General features: G+C 29.6%; 1 protein-coding gene and 4 non-coding genes across 5 annotated transcripts in view; 2 read left to right on the forward strand and 3 right to left on the reverse strand.

Annotated features, from left to right (window-relative positions):
• Positions 1–427, reverse strand: part of LOC113821046 (palmitoyltransferase ZDHHC16) — an 8,485-nt gene extending 8,058 nt beyond the window's left edge. Inside the window, exon 1 of the mRNA XM_027373477.2 lies at positions 366–427. The gene's annotated coding sequence lies outside the window, so the exon portion shown is untranslated. The remainder of the gene's footprint in view (positions 1–365) is intronic.
• A 3,690-nt stretch (positions 428–4,117) lies between these two features.
• Positions 4,118–4,189, reverse strand: TRNAT-CGU (transfer RNA threonine (anticodon CGU)). The gene has a single exon. It is a non-coding gene; the product is annotated as a tRNA-Thr (tRNA).
• Positions 4,190–5,351: 1,162 nt separating this feature from the next.
• On the forward strand, positions 5,352–5,423 carry TRNAT-CGU (transfer RNA threonine (anticodon CGU)). Its single transcript has one exon. It is a non-coding gene; the product is annotated as a tRNA-Thr (tRNA).
• Positions 5,424–8,242: 2,819 nt separating this feature from the next.
• Positions 8,243–8,314, forward strand: TRNAT-CGU (transfer RNA threonine (anticodon CGU)). Its single transcript has one exon. It is a non-coding gene; the product is annotated as a tRNA-Thr (tRNA).
• Positions 8,315–19,627: 11,313 nt separating this feature from the next.
• TRNAT-CGU (transfer RNA threonine (anticodon CGU)) lies at positions 19,628–19,699 on the reverse strand. The gene has a single exon. It is a non-coding gene; the product is annotated as a tRNA-Thr (tRNA).
• Positions 19,700–20,000: the final 301 nt, after the last annotated feature.

Genomic DNA, 20,000 nt, shown 5'->3' on the forward strand with positions numbered 1-20,000 from the left:
ACCAAATAAAGAACCAGTACAAGGTTATCTTATCTTAATATCATTACTACACTGATCCAGAGGGTAAAGCAGTCCTATTCTGAACTGTTACTAATACGGGCTACAATAAAAGGGCAATAATTGCTTTGAGAGTGATTCAATTTCCACAAAACTTGGTATTACCTTACTAATACAGTTAGACCAAATGTTAAGAGACTTTATTCAATGATATAATTATTACTTTCTTGTCAATAAGCAACAGGACACGTACTACTAAGCAAGACCCCGTTTATTCCTCCTTAATCACGTACATTACAAAATACATTATATATAGTGAAATTGCTCAGCTTAAATTTCAAATTCAAGTAAATAAAAGCGCAACTAACCATTAAATTTACGAAAAACTGGACAAATTCGGCGTAGCAGAAGCGAAAGAAGTTTATAAGTAGAGGTTTGTTTACATTACCACCTGAGGGATTACGGAGGTAAAAATATTCTTAGTTTTTATTCGCAATATATAAATAACTGGTATGAGAACATGTTGAAATAATTGTCTAATCATTAGTTATTATCATATGAATTGATATGAATGAAATACACAAGGTTATTTCAGAATACAAACATGTAATTCCAGATTTTTTATTATTAATATTTAATCAATTTATGGTCATCCTTCGCTCAATAACAACTTTCAGCATCTGATCTGATATCAACAACTATAATGAAACGTTATACCATAACATAATATGTAAAAAACAGTAAGCAACAACTTTTATTATCATTATCAATATTATTATAACTTATTTCATTACCAGTAATATAGTTATTATCATTATCATTATCATTATCATCACCATCATTCTTATCATAATGTTTCTTGATTATCATCATTACTATCATTACTATTATTATAATCACTATTAGCATCACTATCATTATTGTCATTATTGTTACTATTATTATCATTATCATTATTATTACTATTATTATTATTATTGTTATTATAATTATCATTATGATCATTATTATTATCATCATCATTATTATCATTATTATTATCATTATTATTATCATTATCATCATTGCTATTATCATTATTATTATCATTATTATCATTATTATTATTATTATCATTGTTATTCTTATTTTGTTTTTATTACTATTATCATTATCTTTATTATCATTATTGTTAATATTATCATTATTATCATTATTATTATTACTATTATTGCTATTGTCATGATGATGATAATAATAATAATAATAATAATGGTCATAACAATAATTATTATTACTATCATTATTATTATTATTACTATCATTATTATTATCATTACTATCATTATTATTATCATTATTATTATCATTATTATTATTATCATCATCATCATCATCACTCACGCATGTGTGTGATATATATATATATATATATATATATATATATATATATATATATATATATATGTGTGTGTGTGTGTGTGTGTGTGTGTGTGTGTGTGTGTGTGTGTGTGTGTGTGTGTGTGTGTGTGTGTGTGTGTGTGTGTGTAAATATCACACACACATGCGTGAGTGTTTTGTTGAGAGATTGACAGACACACACATCTATAAATCATGTATAGATAGATAAAAGAGACAGGACTGGACATCGTCTTGGGTCGGAGGTGATGCCCGCCAAGGAGGAGGCCCCGGATAGGCTTATGGCGGCCGCAGGGGAGGGGGGGGGGTCGTCATCAACAAAAGTGTGGAAATGAAATTAAGAATCTGAATTTAAAACAATTTGGGTCACTAATTTTGAGAAAATAGACAGAGCTAATGTGTTTTTTTTTTTTTCTTTATTAGAGTCCTGTGTGTTGTGAAGGATACTAGTTCCTCTCGCAGCGTGATAACCGTTTAGCAAAATCATGTAAATCTATCAAAATTCTATCAAAATATATCAAAAACATCTATCAAAAAGGATCATCAACCTTGAAATGATGTTCGGGTTATCTTCTTACTTATATTTTATTTATCGAAATACTCGTGGTGACGTTTAGTAGTAAATGGAGGCGGTTTAGTCGTAAATGTATAGTGTCGCTAGTGTATATACATGGATAAATTCCTGTGAATTAAGAAGAAGAAGGAGGAGAAGAAGAAGAAGAAGAAGGAGAAAGAAGAAGAGAGAAAGAAAAAAAGAAAAAAAATAAGAAGAAAAAGAAAGAAGAAGAAAGAAGGAAAAAGAAAAAGAAAAAAAAAAGAAGAAAAAAGAAGCAGAAGAAGAAGAAAAGAAAGAAAAGAAGAAAAAAATAATTCACTGAAACAGAAATAAGAATACAGCCATCGTCTGCTATTGTCCGTTCAAATATGGATACATAGTAGACAGCGCCATCTTTCGTTCGAAGAAAAAGAAGTCGTTTTTGTAGCCACTTAAATATTTCACTTACATCTTGATAGGATTTGTGATTTATACCGTATTTGTATGTGTTCTTGTTGATGTTATCTGAGGATCAATTCAGTGTATCAGTGGCATGTTGCAGATGACATCATGCAAAAAAAAAAATCGACTTTCACTTATTGCAAAATTGACGGATTGCTTTAAATGGTATTTAATTCAAAATTTAAGATAATGAAAGACAAAACCTCATTCAGAAACGAAGTATATTTTAGAAATTTGTATGAACAAGAAGGTTTTATAGTCGTTTATGAGGGGAGTGTGTGTGCGTGTGTACTCGTGTGTGTGTTTTAAAGCCACATGTGTTCTTGTGTGTTCTCTAATAACATTCTATGAATTTTAGTAGTAGCACTCACAAAAAGTTATTTAATTTATCTGCGATCTAATAAGAAACAGGAACGTGATCTGTGAAAAGGAGTTGACTAATGGGACTTACTTTTAAATCTTCTCGGAAATAATATTTTCTTAAAGGTCGTGTCAGGTCAAGCTTATCCTGGCACAGTGCAGAGCAGGTGGCACTGCACCACTTCCTAGCTGCGAAAGGGTCAGATTATTGACCTCTAGGTTATATTAATCTGATGACAGGTATGCTTAGTATTTATTTTATGATATTTATAGGATGGTTACGAGCATATTTTGGGAATTTTACCAAAATGTAAAATTAGTAGAACTGTTATCAGAGTACATTTGGAGTCTATTATCGACCAAGCAAGTGAAAGTACGTACTAAATTGAGAAATCGTTTGTGTATGATATGTAGAAACTATGGGAGTTTATTCATGTTTTGTGGGAATTTTATTTCAAATTTTGATTAAACACACTGTACTCTACTAAAAGTTCACCAGAAAAAAACATGTTCTGCTGAAGTTCATGTTTTTAGAGAACTACAATGATCATGAAGAGTATAACTGAATAACTGTTGATTATAACGTCTCGGAAATGATTCAGTGACAAAAAGATATATGAAGAACCGAGTGAAGAACACGGTGAGAAAATAATTAATTGTTGAAAGTGAGGAGCTTGCGTAGGGGAATTATGAAGAACAGAAATGAATGTACAGTTATGGTTCAGTTTTAAACCGGAAGTAATGGGGGTCAGAATTATAAATAGGAAAATAAATCACTTGCTTAAAAAGATAATTTTAAGGTCATGCATATCAAGGGACAAGACAGTTTTAGCAACTTGTATTTTTGTTAGTTCAGTTCGTTTAACATATCTCTCTCTCTCTCTCTCTCTCTCTCTCTCTCTCTCTCTCTCTCTCTCTCTCTCTCTCTCTCTCTCTCTCTCTCTCTCTCTCTCTCTCTCTCTCTCTCTCTCTCTCTCTCTCTCTCTCTCTCTCTCTCTCTCTCTCTCTCTCTCTCTCTCTCTCTCTCTCTCTCTCTCTCTCTCTCTCTCTCTCTCTCTCTCTCTCTCTCTCTCTCTCTCTCTCTCTCTCACTCACTCTCACTCTCTCACTCTCACTCTCACTCTCACTCTCACTCTCTCTCACTCTCACTCTCACTCTCACTCTCACTCTCACTCTCACTCTCACTCTCACTCTCACTCTCTCTCTCTCTCTCTTCTCTCTTCTCTCTTCTCTCTTCTCTCTTCTCTCTCTCTCACTAGTAATTAACATCCGTTTAGCAGCTTTAAAACCCACTGATTAGTGCAATTAAAGTTATATATCATGATTAAACGTAGAGACCTGTTTTTCACATTTCTGTATCATCTGTGCCCCCTGTGAGGTTTGAACTCACGACCCCTGGTTTACGAGACCAGTGCTCTACCACTGAGCTAAGGAGGCTGGTACAGTGAGAATGAATATATATAATTACAATATACCTATGGCCGCTTAGGTTTTAATACATTGAAAACAGTTTCTGAGAGTAATTTGCATTTATTTCTTAATTTAACGTTAGAAATGCTGGTAGAAAACGTGTAAAATAAAGGATTATAACGAAATAAACGGACGAGTAGATTTATACAGCAAAGAGGGTAGTTCAGTAAAGTCATCCACGCGATTTTACGCACGTGTTCGAATTCGAAATCAGTTTTGAGGATTTTGCGAACGCTCGTGACGTCACGTCTGCTTTTCTTCCAGGGATGAAACTATAATTTTTTACTTTTCGTTTACTTTTTTTTCCTTTTACTATTCCTGCATGTGAATAGGTGGGGTAAAAACACTTATTAATTTATCTATAAACATCATACCATTGTTTCCTTACGTTAGATTTTAAAAATTATCATATATCTATTTATCTATTTGTTAAATTATTTTCCAACTTTCTACGAAACCTTGATGCATCTTCACATTTATGGCAAGTAACGAGATAGAATCCTGCAATTTTCCAGCTGACAAGGCCCCAAAACAGAATTCACAAACTAGTATTCAATAGATTACTCGCCAATAAAGAACCCTGATTGCTTGTGAATCACCCCCCCCCTTCCAAAAAAAAAAAAAAATGAAAATGAAAATTGATATAAAGGAAATGGATAAGCACAGGAAAGTCATATGGAAAAGGTCGACAGTTATAGACACTTCATTCCTAGTTTATCTGCATGGATGCATCTGTCTGTCTACTTATCTATTTATTTATATGTGTGTATGTATCTTTTCAGACTTCCTTGGTGTCTCTCTCTCTCTCTCACACACACACACACACACGCACACACACACACATACATAAACACAAACACATACACACATGTATATTTATGTATAGTATAGCTAGATAGATATATAAATAGAGAGGGAGGTTAATATTCGATATATCTTCTTAGGTATAGCTATATATACGCGTGTGTATGTGTGTTTGTAAAACTTGAAAAGTATAATGCTGTAGAGTTAATTAATCATACATCTTATTTTGTAAAATATTCAATTTACTTCCATATTTCTTTTGTCGACAGTTACAGCACTCACTAATTCCTCTATGATTCAACATACTTATACAGACTATTTACCAGCCTCCTTAGCTCAGTGGTAGAGCACTGGTCTCGTAAACCAGGGGTCGTGAGTTCAAACCTCACAGGGGGCACAGCTGTTTAGCGACGAAGCAGACGCAGCTGTACAGGTGTTAATCATGGGGAGGTTAACCCGAAGGTAATGGAGTCGCTTTAAAGAGGTTGTAAAGTCTAAGAATGTTTAAAGAAGTATTCTTAAATAATCTTTTGACTGTGGATCTTGTGAAGTGGAAAACCAAAATTCAAGTGAGGCATCGTGTTTTTTTCAAGATGGCGGACACTTTTATGACGTCACGAATAGTCGACTTGTATTCTTTAAAAGTTCTTTGCTTCTTGCCATAACGTCTTACAGGCTGGGGATATACGCATTTGATATATCTTTATGCATAAATCTATATTTCCGGGGACATATCTTTTATTCCGTGTATCCCTAAGGCTAGTTATTCATTTATAATCATTTTTATTCTCTGTCTCCTCATTAACCCTTCGTTAATTCTCATTGTTGACGTAATTTTACATCGCCTATGACCATGAAACGTCACGAGGTTCAAATAAGGTCAGGAAATGGGTCACGTTTATGCCCGTTGATCGTGACCTTTGGATCACCTTTGAGCACATACACAAAGAGGTAGCCGCTTATACATACTTATGCATGCAATGAAAAAACACAGTACCGTGTTGATAATATGGAAGAAAAACCCACAATGCACAAACTTTCCTCAATAAATCTAGTTTGTGCATTGTGGGATTTTCTTCCATACTTATGCATATGTATATATACATATAAAAGCACACACGCATACCCACACAGACACATATCCATGAATATATGGATACACACACACACACACACACAGACACACACACACTCACACACACACACACACACACACACACACACACACACACACACACACACACACACACACACACATATATATATATATATATATATATATATATATATATATATGTATGTATGTATGTATGTATGTATATATATACATATATGCATGTATATATATATATATATATATATATATATATATATATATATATATATATATATATATATATATATATGTATGTATGTATGTGTGTGTATACATATAGCTACACACACACACACACACACACACACACACACACACACACATATATATATATATATATATATATATATATATATATATATATATATATATATATATATATATATATATATATATATATATATATATATATATATATATATATATATATATACATACTCACAAACACGCACACACACACATACACACACACACACACACTAACACACACACACACACACACACACACACACACACACACACACACACACACACATATATATATATATATATATATATATATATATAAATATATATATATATATATATATATATGTGTGTGTGTGTGTGTGTGTGTGTGTGTGTGTGTGTGTGTGTGTGTGTGTGTGTGTGTGTGTGTGTGTGTGTATACATTTTTTTGTGGGGGGTGGCATTGTACGTTCTATGCATCTTACACATAACCGGCAAATTTCTATCGCGTTTTTCGAACAGCGGCGTGAGAGGCGATAACTGAAATTGCTGAAGAGAAAAGAAAAGAGTGGAATTGGCATACATGTTTCACACTGAAATTTTAGACTTATTAACTGATAGTAGTTTCAATGTCAACTGTTTTTGGGGTTTGAAACTTGGTCGTGTCTTCGTGTCAGGGTTTATGTTTGCCCTGATTTGGTGGGTTTATGGAGACACAACTCGTGGCAGGGTTTATGTTTGCCCTGATTTGGTGGGTTTACGGAGACACAACTCTGGTTCGGCTGTTTGTTGATAGGAGGAGTAGGTAGCGTGGCGCGTGGTCAGGTCAGGGCCGAGATCCCTGGTCAAGTGTGCTGCCCTGGGTCAACCGTGTTGTAGGTTCTTATCAATTTTGCACAAATATTCTTCCGACACTTCGTCTCTCTAGCTTATACTAGATCTTGACAGTTATAATTCACAAGACCACATTTAGCTCACACGCAACGCAGCCAATGGACGAAAATTTCAAGAATTGACCGAAACAAAACGGCTTTATTCTTAGACGTGACATTTCTTTTGTTTTGATTTCGTGACTGGTGCATGCTGTTCAGTTAATGATATTCATTTAATGTCAAGAACTATGTTAGTTGTGCAAACGTAATAAAACTGTAATACATGCAGTCATCGATGAGTCATAAGTAAAAAAGGCAGTGTGGGTGAGCTTTGGCATCGACCGCGCTGGCATACGCAAAGTTTCCTAAACCGCTTATTCATTCATAACTAATTCTACCAACGCTGACACAACCAAATAGTAGAATGAAGCTATTAATGGGTATTTTTCTCTCCACATCAGCCTCCTTGGCTCAGTGGTTAATCAGTACTAATTCCATCAACGCTGACACAACCAAATAGTAGAATTAAATCATTAATGGGTATTGTTCTCTCCACATCAGCCTTCTTAGCTCAGTGGTTAATCAGTACTAATTCTACCAACGCTGACACAACCAAATAGTAGAATTAAATCATTAATGGGTATTTTTCTCTCCACATCAGCCTCCTTGGCTCAGTGGTTAATCAGGACTAATTCTACCAACGCTGACACAACCAAATAGTAGAATTAAATCATTAATGGGTATTTTTCTCTCCACATCAGCCTCCTTGGCTCAGTGGTTCATCAGTCCTAATTCTACCAACGCTGACACAACCAAATAGTAGAATCCAATTATTAATGGGTATTTTTCTCTCCACATCAGCCTCCTTAGCTCAGTGGTTAATCAGGACTAATTCTATCAACGCTGACACAACCAGATAGTAGAATGAACTTATTAATGGGTATTTTTCTCTCCACGTCAGCCTCCTTAGCTCAGTGGTAGAGCACTGGTCTCGTAAACCAGGGGTCGTGAGTTCAAACCTCACAGGGGGCAGCGCGGGTTCGCTAAACATTTGCTTTAAGTCGACGAAACCTTCCATTTGTTAAGGCTGCTCTGTTAATGCAGACGTTCGACTAGTAATTTAACTAAGAATCAACAACAAACATTGCTAGTAATTTAACTAAGAATCAACAACAAACATTGCTAGTAATTTAACTAACAATCAACAACAAACATTGCTAGTAATTTAACTAAGAATCAACAACAAACATTGCTAGTAATTTAACTAACAATCAACGACAAACATTGCTAGTAATTTAACTAACAATCAACAACAAACATTGCTAGTAATTTAACTAAGAATCAACAACAAACATTGCTAGTAATTTAACTAACAATCAACAACAAACATTGCTAGTAATTTAACTAACAATCAACAACAAACATTGCTAGTAATTTAACTAAGAATCAACAACAAACATTGCTAGTAATTTAACTAAGAATCAACAACAAACATTGCTAGTAATTTAACTAAGAATCAACAACAAACATTGCTAGTAATTTAACTAAGAATCAACAACAAACATTGCTAGTAATTTAACTAAGAATCAACAACAAACATTGCTAGTAATTTAACTAAGAATCAACAACAAACATTGCTAGTAATTTAACTAAGAATCAACAACAAACATTGCTAGTAATTTAACTAAGAATCAACAACAAACATTGCTAGTAATTTAACTAAGAATCAACAACAAACATTGCTAGTAATTTAACTAAGAATCAACAACAAACATTGCTAGTATTTTAACTAAGAATCAACAACAAACATTGCTAGTATTTTAACTAAGAATCAACAACAAACATTGCTAGTAATATAACTAAGAATCAACAACAAACATTGCTAGTAATTTAACTAAGAATCAACAACAAACATTGCTAGTATTTTAACTAAGAATCAACAACAAACATTGCTAGTAATATAACTAAGAATCAACAACAAACATTGCTAGTAATTTAACTAAGAATCAACAACAAACATTGCTAGTATTTTAACTAAGAATCAACAACAAACATTGCTAGTAATTCAACTAAGAATCAACAACAAACATTGCTAGTAATTTAACTAAGAATCAACAACAAACATTGCTAGTAATTTAACTAAGAATCAACAACAAACATTGCTAGTATTTTAACTAAGAATCAACAACAAACATTGCTAGTAATTTAACTAAGAATCAACAACAAACATTGCTAGTAATTTAACTAAGAATCGACAACAAACATTGCTAGTAATTTAACTAAGAATCAACAACAAACATTGCTAGTAATTTATCTAAGAATCAGCAACAAACATTGCTAGTAATTTAACTAAGAATCAACAACAAACATTGCTAGTAATTTAACTAACAATCAACAACATTGCTAGTAATTTAACTAAGAATCAACAACAAACATTGCTAGTAATTTAACTAAGAATCAACAACAAACATTGCTAGTAATTTAACTAAGAATCAACAACAAACTTTGCTAGTAATTTAACTAACAATCAACAACAAACATTGCTAGTAATTTAACTAAGAATCAACAACAAACTTTGCTAGTAATTTAACTAAGAATCAACAACAAACATTGCTAGTAATTTAACTAAGAATCAACAACAAACATTGCTAGTAATTTAACTAAGAATCAACAACAAACATTGCTAGTAATTTAACTAACAATCAACAACAAACATTGCTAGAAATTTAACTAAGAATCAACAACAAACATTGCTAGTAATTTAACTAAGAATCAACAACAAACATTGCTAGTAATTTAACTAACAATCAACAACAAACATTGCTAGTAATTTAACTAAGAATCAACAACAAACTTTGCTAGTAATTTAACTAAGAATCAACAACAAACATTGCTAGTAATTTAACTAACAATCAACAACAAACATTGCTAGAAATTTAACTAAGAATCAACAACAAACATTGCTAGTAATTTAACTAAGAATCAACAACAAACATTGCTAGTAATTTAACTAACAATCAACAACAAACATTGCTAGAAATTTAACTAAGAATCAACAACAAACATTGCTAGTAATTTAACTAAGAATCAACAACAAACTTTGCTAGTAATTTAACTAACAATCAACAACAAACATTGCTAGTAATTTAACTAAGAATCAACAACAAACTTTGCTAGTAATTTAACTAACAATCAACAACAAACATTGCTAGTAATTTAACTAACAATCAACAACAAACATTGCTAGTAATTTAACCAAGAATCAACAACAAACATTGCTAGTAATTCAACTAAGAATCAACAACAAACATTGCTAGTAATTTAACTAACAATCAACAACAAACATTGCTAGTAATTTAACTAAGAATCAACAACAATCATTGCCTTTTATGGTATATTTACACGGTCTGTGAGGATATTAATTTTTTTTTTCTTTTCTTTTTTCCTACATTTAGGCTAGTCTTTAAGGCATCCTTCATTAAGACATGTCAGCACTGACATAAATAGAACGATATGAATTATATGTATGGGGGATGAAAGGAAGGACTTAATTATTTGTCGAGAATTAAAAAAAAAAAGTGCTTTGATTTCTGATGTAAAATAATTTATCAATGCTTCATCTACCGTTCGATATACGTTATTTTTCATTGTCTTCTAACTAAATTAAAAGATACAGTGATGAATAAAAGAGAAGAGAAGACTGACAGAAGAAAATGGAAGAAATGATAGATGAGAAGAAATAAGAGGAAAAACAAACGGAGGAGAAGGAGGAAGAAGAAAATAATGATTGGTAAATTTGAAAAGAGGGAAAGGATAGAAATAGAATGAAAGATAATTTATTTGGGAAGAGAGAAATCGAAAAATTACTAATCAAATTAAGTATTAATTTGCTAAACTCAGGTGAAAACAAGTAAGAAAATAAAATAAACTTGACGCAACAGGAACAAAGTGAAAATAACAAAAATTATAATCGTAATAATAATGATAATAATAATGATAATAAGAGTGCTAGTGATAATAAAATGGGGATAATAAAAAAATAATAATAAAAATAAGTAAGCAAGGAAATCAAATAAACTTGCCGCAACAGGAACGAAGTGAAAATAACAAAAATTATAATCATATTAAATTATGATAAAAATAATGATGATAATGATAATAAGAGTGCTAATGATAATAAAATGGGGATAATAAAAAATAATAATAGAAATAAGTAAGGAAATAAAATAAATTTGCCGCAACAGGAACGAAACAAAAATAACAAAAAACATGATCATAATAATAATAAACTGATAAGAGTGCTAATGATAATAAAATGAGGATAATAAAAAAAATAATAAAAATGTACAGCTGACGTTAATTCTGCATTTCAAATTTACTCTGTCGTGGCTGTTCCATGGAGCCCCCCCCCCCCCGTCATGAGGTTTAAGCTTTTATGGAAGAAGTTGACTTTTGTTCATTTTTCCATTGTGCGTGAACGGTTTTTTGTTTTTTTTGAACGGTTTTCTTGTGAACATTTATTTTGTGAACTTATATTTTGTGAACATTTATTTTGTGTTTTTATTTTGTGAACATTAATTTTGTGAACTTTTATTTAGTGAACATTTCTTTTGTGAACTTCTATTTTGTGAACATTTATTTTGTGAACTTTTATTTTGTGAACTTTTATTTTGTGAACTTTTATTTTGTGAACATTTATTTTGTGAACTTTTATTTTGTGAACTTTTATTTTGTGAACATTTATTTTTTGAACATTTATTTTGTGAACTTTTATTTTGTGAACTTTTATTTTGTGAACATTTATTTTGTGAACATTTATTTTGTGAACTTTTATTTTGTGTTTTTATTTAGTGAACATTAATTTTGTGAACTTTTATTTAGTGAACATTTCTTTTGTGAACTTCTATTTTGTGAACATTTATTTTGTGAACTTTTATTTTGTGAACTTTTATTTTGTGAACATTTATTTTTTGAACATTTATTTTGTGAACTTTTATTTTGTGAACTTTTATTTTGTGAACATTTATTTTGTGAACATTTATTTTGTGAACTTTTATTTTGTGAACTTTTATTTTGTGAACATTTATTTTGTGAACATTTATTTTGTGAACTTTTATTTTCTGAACATTTATTTTTTGAACATTTATTTTGTGAACTTTTATTTTGTGAACTTTTATTTTGTGAACATTTATTTTGTGAACTTTTATTTCGTGAACTTTTATTTTGTGAACTTTTATTTTGTGAACATTTATTTTGCGAACTTTTATTTTGTGAACTTTTATTTTGTGAACTTTTATTTTGTGAACATTTATTTTGTGAACTTTTATTTTGTGAACATTTATTTTGTGAACTTTTATTTTGTGAACTTTTATTTTGTGAACATTTATTTTGTGAACTTTTATTTTGTGAACATTTATTTTGTGAACTTTTATTTCGTGAACTTTTATTTTGTGAACATTTATTTTGTGAACTTTTATTTTGTGAACTTTTATTTTGTGAACTTTTATTTTGTGAACTTTTATTTTGTGAACATTTATTTTGTGAACTTTTATTTTCTGAACATTTACTTTTTGAACATTTATTTTGTGAACTTTTATTTTGTGAACTTTTATTTTGTGAACATTTATTTTGTGAACTTTTATTTTGTGAACTTTTATTTTGTGAACATTTATTTTGTGAACATTTATTTTGTGAACTTTTATTTTGTGAACATTTATTTTGTGAACTTTTATTTTGTGAACATTTATTTTGTGAACTTTTATTTTGTGAACTTTTATTTTGTGAACATTTATTTTGTGAACTTTTATTTTCTGAACATTTACTTTTTGAACATTTATTTTGTGAACTTTTATTTTGTGAACTTTTATTTTGTGAACATTTATTTTGTGAACTTTTATTTTGTGAACTTTTATTTTGTGAACATTTATTTTGTGAACATTTATTTTGTGAACTTTTATTTTGTAAACATTTATTTTTTGTGAACTTTTATTTTGTGAACATTTATTTTGTGAACATTTATTTTGTGAACTTTTATTTTCTGAACATTTATTTTTTGAACATTTATTTTGTGAACATTTATTTTGTGAACTTTTATTTTGTGAACATTTATTTTGTGAACTTTTATTTTGTGAACTTTTATTTTGTGAACATTTATTTTTTGAACATTTATTTTGTGAACTTTTATTTTCTGAACATTTATTTTTTGAACATTTATTTTGTGAACTTTTATTTTGTGAACTTTTATTTTGTGAACATTTATTTTGTGAACATTTATTTTGTGAACTTTTATTTTGTGAACATTTATTTTGTGAACATTTATTTTGTGAACTTTTATTTTGTGATCTTTTATTTTGTGAACATTTATTTTGTGAACATTTATTTTGTGAACATTTATTTTTTGAACATTTATTTTGTGAACATTTATTTTGAGAACATTTATTTTGTGAACTTTTATTTCGTGAACTTTTATTTAATGAACATTTATTTTGTGAACATTTATTTTGTGAACATTTATTTTGTGAACATTTATTTTGTGAACATTTATTTTGTGAACATTTATTTTGTGAACATTTATTTTGTGAACATTTATTTTGTGAACATTTATTTTGTGAACATTTATTTTGTGAACATTTATTTTGTGAACATTTATTTTGTGAACTTTTATTTTGTGAACTTTTATTTAATGAACATTTATTTTGTGAACATTTATTTTGTGAACATTTATTTTGTGAACATTTATTTTGTGAACATTTATTTTGTGAACATTTATTTTGTGAACATTTATTTTGTGAACATTTCTTTGGTGAACTTTTATTTGGTGAACATTTATTTTGTGAACTTTTATTTTGTGAACTTTTATTTTGTGAACATTTATTTTGTGAACATTTATTTTGTGAACATTTATTTTGTGAACATTTATTTTGTGAACATTTATTTTGTGAACATTTATTTTGAGAACATTTATTTTGTGAACATTTATTTTGTGAACATTTATTTTGAGAACATTTATTTTGTGAACATTTATTTTGTGAACATTTATTTTGAGAACATTTATTTTGTGAACATTTATTTTGAGAACATTTATTTTGTGAACATTTATTTTGTGAACATTTATTTTGAGAACATTTATTTTGTGAACATTTATTTTGTGAACATTTATTTTGAGAACATTTATTTTGAGAACATTTATTTTGTGAACATTTATTTTGAGAACATTTATTTTGAGAACATTTATTTTGTGAACATTTATTTTGTGAACATTTATTTTGTGAACATTTATTTTGAGAACATTTATTTTGTGAACATTTATTTTGAGAACATTTATTTTGTGAACATTTATTTTGAGAACATTTATTTTGAGAACATTTATTTTGTGAACATTTATTTTGTGAACATTTATTTTGTGAACATTTATTTTGAGAACATTTATTTTGTGAACATTTATTTGGTGAACTTTTATTTTGTGAACATTTATTTGGTGAACTTTTATTTTGTGAACATTTATTTTGTGAACATTTATTTTTTGAACTTTTATTTTGAGAACATTCATTTTGTGAACATTTATTTTGTGAACTTTTATTTTGTGAACATTTATTTTTTGAACATTTATTTTGTGAACATTTATTTTGTGAACATTTATTTTGTGAACATTTATTTTGTGAACATTTATTTGGTGAACTTTTATTTTGTGAATTTTTATTTTGTGAACATTTATTTTGTGAACTTTCATTTTGTGAACTTTTATTTTGTGAACTTTTATTTTGTGATCTTTTATTTTGTGAACATTTATTTTGTGAACATTTATTTTGTGAACATTTATTTTGTGAACATTTATTTTGTGAACATTTATTTTGTGAACATTTATTTTGTGAACATTTATTTTGAGAACATTTATTTTGTGAACATTTATTTGGTGAACTTTTATTTTGTGAACATTTATTTGGTGAACTTTTATTTTGTGAACATTTATTTTGTGAACTTTTATTTTGTGAACATTTATTTTGTGAACATTTATTTTTTGAACTTTTATTTTGAGAACATTCATTTTGTGAACATTTTTTTTACATTTATTTTTTGTGAACATTTACCGTGAACATTTTTTTTGTGAACATTTACTTTATGATATTCCTTCTTGATATTGCATTTTAAAGAGTCATCAATTTTGGCGCCAAAATGACCCTGCTGTGGCGCCTGGCATGAGTCACTGTTTCATTCAATTATTTATTCATTCATTCATTTATTCACTCACTCACTCATTTAATTACTCAATCATTCATTTATTCACTCATTCACTCATTTAATTATTCATTCATTCATTTATTCACTCACTCACTCATTTAATTATTCATCCATTCATTTATTCACTCATTCACTCATTTAATTATTCATTCATTTATTTATTCACTCACTCACTCATTTAATTATTCATTCATTCATTTATTCACTCATTCACTCATTTAATTATTCATTCATTCATTTATTTACTCATTCACTCATTTAATTATTCATTCATTCATTTATTCACTCACTCATTTAATTATTCATTCATTCATTTATTTACTCAGTCACTCATTTAATTATTCATTCATTCATTTATTCACTCACTCACTCATTTAATTATTCATTCATTCATTTATTCACTCACTCACTCATTTAATTATTCATTCATTCATTTATTCACTCACTCACTCATTTAATTATTCATTCATTCATTTATTCACTCATTCACTCATTTAATTATTCATTCATTCATTTATTTACTCATTCACTCATTTAATTATTCATTCATTCATTTATTCACTCACTCACTCATTTAATTATTCATTCATTCATTTATTCACTCATTCACTCATTTAATTATTCATTCATTCATTTATTCACTCACTCACTCATTTAATTATTTATTCATTCATTTATTCACTCACTCACTCATTTAATCATTCATCCATTCATTTATTCACTCATTCACTCATTTAATTATTCATTCATTCATTTATTCACTCACTCATTTAATTATTCATTCATTCATTTATTTACTCAGTCACTCATTTAATTATTCATTCATTCATTTATTCACTCACTCACTCATTTAATTATTCATTCATTCATTTATTCACTCACTCACTCATTTAATTATTCATTCATTCATTTATTCACTCACTCACTCATTTAATTATTCATTCATTCATTTATTCACTCATTCACTCATTTAATTATTCATTCATTCATTTATTTACTCATTCACTCATTTAATTATTCATTCATTCATTTATTCACTCACTCACTCATTTAATTATTCATTCATTCATTTATTCACTCATTTAATTATTCATTCATTCATTTATTCACTCATTTAATTATTCATTCATTCATTTATTCACTCACTCACTCATTTAATTATTCATTCATTCATTTATTCACTCACTCACTCGTTTATTTATTCATTCATTCATATATCCATTCCTTCGTATATTCATTACTTCATTTATTCATATATTCATTCATTTATTCATTTACTCATCCATTTACCTATTCATTTAGCCATTCATTCATTTACTTACTCATTTTTCATTTTCCTTTTATCCACTCATTCATTATACATTTATTTATTCATCGATCTATTCATTTATTCATGTATACATTTATTTACTTATTCATACATTTACTCATTCATTCATTATTCATTTATCTATTCATCCATCCATTTATTCATTCATTCATGTAAACATTTCTTCATTTACTCATTCATTCATTATATATTTATTTATTTATTCATCATTTATTCATTCATTCAAGTATACATTTATCTATTCATTCATCCATTTACTCATTCATTCATTATACATTTATTCATTTATTCATCTATTTACTCATTCATTCATTATACATTTATTTATTTATTCATTCATTCATCTATTTACTCATTCATTCATTATACACTTATTTATTTATTCATTAATTCATCTATTTACTCATTGATTCATTTATGCATTCATTCATTCATTCATTCATTCATCTATTTACTCATTCATTCATTATACATTTATTTATTTATTCATTCATTCATCTATTTACTCATTCATTCATCTATTTACTCATTAATTCATTTATACACTAATTCATTCATTCATCTATTTACTCATTCATTCATTTATACATTCATTTATACATTCATCTATTTACTCATTTATACATTTATTTATTCATTTATTCATTCATTCATTCCCCAGGATCCTCACTCACTCCGCCGTCTCCGTTGCTTCTGTGAGGATTTGTTGACTTTGGCTTCGACTTCCTTCCGGTCGTTTCGATCACGGAGATCGGGAGAATGACGAAAAAAAAATGAATAAAGAAATAAATCTGAATGATGATAATAAGTTGAACAAATGATAAGTATAGATAGGTAATATATATATACATAAATGATAATGGAAGAAAGAGAGAAGGAAAAGCGAGTGTCGTGAGGCAATGTTTACCGTTTAATCATTTCCTGTCGTGTGAAGGGTGTCACGTTGGCTGTAACTGTTGGGAATGAGGGAAAAGGTGTGTTTGTAAGTGCATTTCTCTCTCTCTCTCTCCTTCTCTGTCTCTGTCTCTGTCTCTGTCTGTCTGTCTGTCTGTCTCTCTCTCTCTCTCTCTCTCTCTCTCTCTCTCTCTCTCTCTCTCTCTCTCTCTCTCTCTCTCTCTCTCTCTCTCTCTCTCTCAAATATGATTTTACAAATATAATAAACATAATAATAATATTAAAACATATAAAATGATAAAATAGTAATAATGGAAATTATTAAGATATCAATAATGATGATCAGAATGGTGATTATTATATTGATGATTATTAGCAATTAATAATGATTATTATGATACTGATAAAAATGATAATGATAGTGATAATATCAATGTTTATATAAGTAGATACATATAAGTAAATATATATATACTTATATGTATGTAAGTAATAAAACCAGATTCTTTTGAAAGAGTATGGCGCTATCTAATCAGCTGTTGCCTAAGAGCTCAGCTGAAGGGAGGCTATTGTGTCTCAGCTAAACCACGGGTGATAAGCGGATGTGTTTACGTACACGTCGCATTCATACGCACGTACATGTGTATGCGTGTGTGCGTGTGAAATAGAGAGGGTGTGTGTGTGCGTGTAGAAGAGAGGGGGAGTGTGTGTTGGGTGTGTGCGGGTGTTTGTTTGTGTTTGTTTGTGTTTATGTGTGTGTTTGTGTGTGTGTGTGTGTTTATGTCTGTCTTTTGTGTGTGTGTGTGTGTGTGTGTTTGTGTTTATGCCTGTGTGTGTGTGAATGTGTGAATGTATATGTGTGTGTACGTGCATGTGTGCGTGTGTGTAGTCAGCCCAACCTTCCCGCAGAAGTTCAAAAGAAAGTGGGAATCGCCGCCTCTTCTAAGTCATCGCCAGTCATCGTACGTTAACCGACCGACACGCCCCTTTCGTCTGCGGAAAAGGAATACATTACTCAACCCTTTCTCAAAATACGAAAATAAATAAGACTAGGTATTTTGTGACAATCGAAAGCGTTAAAGGATGACCGGTCTCTCTTCTGTCAAACAGAATACAGATATCTGACGGAAGTGAAACATTAAAGAGAGTCTTTTATCAAATCTTCGAATGAGAGAGACAGAGACAGAAAGATAAAAACAAAGAGGTACATACATACACACACACACACACACACACACACACACTTACACATGCACACACACACACACTTACACATGCACACACACACACAGATAGATGTATACAGAGCAGAGACAGACAGACGCACAGGTGTAGAAATAGATACTGGGAAACAGATTTTTTATTTTTTATATATATATATTTTTTTTATTTCTAACTTGACTTTTCTCTTTTTTATCCACCTCCTCTTTCCTTTCTTTTTGTTGTTTTTTCTCATTCTATTCTTTTTATTCCTCCTCTTCCTCCCCTTTACTTCCTTTCATTTTTTTCTGCTTCTACTCCTTCACATTCTCTCATTCCTTTTTCCTTTTCCCTCCTTTATTTCCTCTTTTCATTTTCCCTCCTTTATTTATTTTTTTCATTTTCCCTCCTTTATTTCCTTATTCCATTTTCCCTCCTTTATTTTTGTTTTTTTGTTTTTTACCATTCCTATCTTCTTCTTTTTTCAATTTACCTTTTAGAGTAGTTAGAAAGCGGTAAAGCTCTTCTGCGTTTCAAGACACGGAAAAGTTATATAAAACGCAATTTATAATTTCCCTTCGATAGTTTAAGACAATCTATCAGCTTACGAAACCTGTTTGAACTCAGCACCTGCATCTATTGAACCTTACGTCTACTAAACACTTGTCGTTGGTGAACAGCTGTGCCCCCTGTGAGGTTTGAACTCACGACCCCTGGTTTACGAGACCAGTGCTCTACCACTGAGCTAAGGAGGCAGGTATATAATGACAGCAATATGTATTAATTACATTAATATGTTCGTGCGATTACCATTATTAACATTCGATTAAGATTACCATTGTCATTATTAGATTAACTTATCAGAGCTTATCATAAGAGAATGTGAGGGCAGACTATTAATATCATTCTTATAGATTGAATAGCCAGCATGATAGGCTTGTCATGAGAAACACAGTTGACAAGAATTTTTTTTTTTGTTTCCCTGTGGTATAATGGTTGTTTTTTTTTATGTGAGTCTCCCCTTCAAGATGTGACACTATCTTCGTGGCCCCAAAA

The sequence above is a fragment of the Penaeus vannamei genome, chromosome 18 (assembly GCF_042767895.1).
Source record: "Penaeus vannamei isolate JL-2024 chromosome 18, ASM4276789v1, whole genome shotgun sequence".
Classification (NCBI taxonomy): domain Eukaryota; kingdom Metazoa; phylum Arthropoda; class Malacostraca; order Decapoda; family Penaeidae; genus Penaeus; species Penaeus vannamei.